A 4,461-nucleotide genomic window follows, 5' to 3' on the forward strand; every position below is an offset into this window, starting at 1 on the left:
ACTGGGGGTGCAGTCACCCTCTAGGCCACCATCTTGGATGGCCCCGTGAAGAGAGCCTGCAGCCGGAGTGGGCAGAGCCACCTGAAGAGGTCTCTGGCTGCCCTGCCCTGATCCCAGATGGCTGCTTGCAGATCAAAGCTCTCCGTTGGTTCGGGGACTTGTGGCTGGTTCTATGTAGAAAACCTCTCACTGGGCGGTCTGGTCTGAGAAGCTAGCCTTGAAAGGCACCTCCCACCGCAGGGGTCCAGGCTACTTGGGGAGGTCTCTGGCTGCCCTATCCTGGTCCCTGAAGCTGCTTGTGTGCCGGAGTACGTTGCGCTGCAGTGGCTCCGGGACTCAGAGCTTGTTCTGGTCAGAAAGGCTCTCACTAGTGGGCCAGTTCCATTCCGAGAACCTGGAGAAGCTGGCTGTGTGGGTGGGGCCCACCGCCGGAGTGCGCAGGTCTGCCTGTGGATGACTCTAGCTGCCCTGCCCGGCTCCGATAAGCCACCTCTATCTGGGCCTGCCACCCGGGCCGAGCTTTACCCAGTGGGCAGACTCACCTGTGGCTCTATTTCAGTCCAAGTCTCTCAATGCCTCCCCTTCTTAACTCCTGGGTTCTGGAGCGACTGGGGGTGCAGTCTCCCTCTAGGCCGCCATCTTGGATTGCCAAGAATAAAATTTTTTAAAAAGAAAAAATGATAAATCTTAAAGAAATACAAATAATGCAATCTACAGGGAACTCTAAAATAAGGAAACAAATAGAATGAAAGCAAGGAATAGTAGAGTATTACATAAAAATATAACCAAAAGAAAGCTGAAAGGACCAAATTATGATATAGAAAACAGTTTAAAGCAAGAAGTTATCTGAGATAAAATGTATTTTAAATTAAAAAAACTTTGATAAAAAGCAAAGTAAAATATTATATGAAGATTAAAAAAAGCTTTCCCTAGCTTACTGCAAAAAGAATATAGTTTCAGCTCACACCATATATCTAAGACATAAAAAGTTAAGATTGACAGAAGAAAATAAATAGAAAGCAACACATGAATATTTGGAGAACCAATATACACTTGCTGTAAAGGAAAAGTCAAAAACATCGGTAATTAAAAAAATAGTAGACTTTGAAAATAATTTAAACAAATTTGACTTACATACTAATTGTTTTCAATAGAAATGTAATATCAAAGTGGATAAAACAACAGGAAATTAATAAACCAAGTGTTAATATGTATAAAAATATTAAAATTATTTTATGATCATCAGAGAATAAAGTTAGAAATCAAAAGTGGAAAGGATGATCAAAAATCACACATATGTAGCAACTGATTGAACAGTCTTGAACATAACCTTTTTCCAGAATTGAAAGATTAAAAGACCTTTGTACTTCTCAAAGATATCTGGAAACTCCATATAAATATCTCTGAAACTCCCAATGATATCTTTTGCAAAGACAGAAAAAACATATTCCAGAAATTTATGGAATCTCAAAGTTTTATGGATATATCAAGTATGTTAAAAATATAAACAAATTTGAGAGAAGGTTGTTTCATGATTTGAAAACATTAAAAACTCTAAAATTTAATTGGTAATCATGACATCCATTAAGACAGATGGATGTAGTGAATTCTGAGTGTAATAAAGTCTCGCATATATAGCAATTTAAGACATTTGAACACAAAAGTTTATTACAGCACTAATTGACAGGGGTACTATGAGGAACCAAACCAAATAACACTTGTAATGAGTGGATGGAGCAATTTGCAATATAGAAACTACAGAATATTTTTCAAGATAAAAGGTAATAAATTTTTGCAAAATCTATAATCGGGATAAATCTTTAGTACATTATGTTAACTGAAATATGTCACTACCACAAAGAAAAATATGGGCAAACTCTACATATATAAGACAAGTAAAAACAAATAAATAAACAAACAAGCAAAAAAAAAACTTCTGAACAGAAATGAGAATGACATTAGTGATAGGAGAAGACAGAAATAAGCACTTGTTTACATAGAAATATATTTATTGATTTTTGAGATGTAAGCATTCTATAGATATATTACATGTCAATTTGAATTAATATTGCTGAACAGTATTCATGATAGGGTGGGAGAACAAGAATTGTTTTGTGGTTTTGATCACAATTAAAATTATAAACAACACATAAAATAAAAAGAATCTTAAAATGTTTGAAAGATACCTTTAAAATGCTATGGTCTTAAAATCATATAAATAAGAAAGAATTCATAAATATATATATATAAAGAGTATGCATATAATGCAGAATTATTATTGTAATTCTGAGGCAGGGAGGTAATAATTTCAATGCCACCCTCAATAACTTTGTGAGAACCTATATCCAAATATATATAGAAAGGGGCCGGGATGTAGCCCATTATTAGAGTACCCCTTGATTCTATCACTATTATATTCACGTATAAAAAACTTACATTACTATGTAAATAAATAGGATGAAAAAAATCAGTGTGGATAAAATATAAAATTCATTTAAAAAGGTATACTATTTATACAAACAAGTAAAAGCATATAAAATTTTATTGGCAATGAAAACAAAAATAAGCATACCTTTATTCCAAAATTTCCTAATATCTGAAATAATGGAAATTGTCATATACTCATAAAATATAGACAAAAAGAAAGCAGTGTTACATGAATTGAAAAAACCTCTCCTACAACATAAAATGTAGTCTATAAAATGAAAGAATAAAGAAAAGAAAAATTTAACCAACCATAGATATATTATTTACAAACACTTTCATATAACTACAATCTGTAACTATCACTACATACCACAAAAGAGCATTTATTGTGAAACTTGACTTTCATTTCACAGAAAATCCATTACAAGTATTTATTTATAAAGAGCACATGTAAGTGAATTTTAATGAATAAATATATAAATAATATTAAACTGCTTTAGGATATTAATTTATTAATGTGGTTTGACCTAGAATTTTTAAAAAATGTGCACATTATCACCTGGAGGCCCACAAATAACACAAAATATTTTAGATCATGCTGTCACTCACTACAAAGGGGAGTTGGGTGGTTAATTTAAATGAACTTGGACATCACTGTAGACACACAGGTTATTTTAAAGAATTTTAAAACATGATAAACATAAGGAAGTACATATTCAATGGTAACAGGAGAAATAAACATAAGCTCCTGAAAAATCTTTTATGCTGGATAACTTCTCCATCAACATTTTTCAATTTGGCTTCTTTCTTAAACTTTAGGTTTCTCAACTGTCTCTTCTTATAAGTGTGGTCACAATATTTTATATCACTGAATTACTCTCAGTATCACTTTTCTAAAGTGAAGGATATATAACATACCAAGGAAGGGAGAGATTAAAGACTAAAAGAAATGTCACTAACATTTTATTTATACCTAAAGTGCCCTGTTTTTCTTGGAAGAACAAATCTGAAACACATTCTTACAGAGAAGTTCCCAGAAGATGTTCATCAAGTGAAGAAAATTAAATAATCATAATTATTTAAAAATTGTGAAGGGAAGTTATGCATACCCAGGAAGACCAAGTTTCTGTAATTCTCTAACATCACATCTCTATGTAAGTTTTTATGAGATGGCTGAAGGCATTTCCACTCCTCTTCAGTAAAATCAATGGCCACATCCCTGAATGTCAACAGTTCCTGAAATAAGAATGGGTAAATAAATAGTACAGAGGAGAAAGGAGCAGCCCAAATTTCATCTGACAGTGGTTGTGGACCATGGATTGACTGGAGGAAGCTCTCAAATGCATGAGGTCTTGGACTGACCAGAGAACCTCTGTTGAAGATGTGAATGTCTACTGTTAGCCTGCAGACCAACTGCAAACCGCCAAGGAACCACCAGTTGCCTGATAGTGCCTGGAATTCCACTGCCACAGTACCCACAGTTTTCATTACACAAGACTGCCACAATTTTGAGACAATAATCAGGACCTGTAGGACCTATGGATGGACTGACAAAGCCCCAACTTCAGAACCCCTCAACCCAATTGATTGCACCCTACCAATGGGAATCCCAGAACAACTGACAACACCCCATGTCTGGGACCCCTGAAGTAGACAGATGACCACACTCTGCTCCAGGACCCCTTCCCAACCAACCACACCCTGTCTCTAGGACACTCAGCCATCCACACCCATGCCCTGAGATGCAGTTCCCCATTTGTCAACATACTTGTAAGCCAGTGTGTCCATCTTGAATTATCTGAGAAGTGGAAGTGTCCATCATTAGGTGGGGCAAGTCCCATCCTGAGATGCCTGCTGGAAACTGGAAGCTCACTGTCATGTTCCTCTCATTCAGCAGGTTACTGAAGAGTGGGAGCTTTGAATAATACATAACTGTTATAGTGCAGGGTTTTTCTTTTCTACTTTTTGAAAATTTGTATTTATTTCTTTACTTTTCTTGCTCTATTCTCCTTTCATTTACCTGTTTCATCATTC

Source organism: Sciurus carolinensis, unplaced genomic scaffold, assembly GCF_902686445.1.
Source record: "Sciurus carolinensis unplaced genomic scaffold, mSciCar1.2, whole genome shotgun sequence".
Taxonomy (NCBI): Eukaryota; Metazoa; Chordata; class Mammalia; order Rodentia; family Sciuridae; genus Sciurus; species Sciurus carolinensis.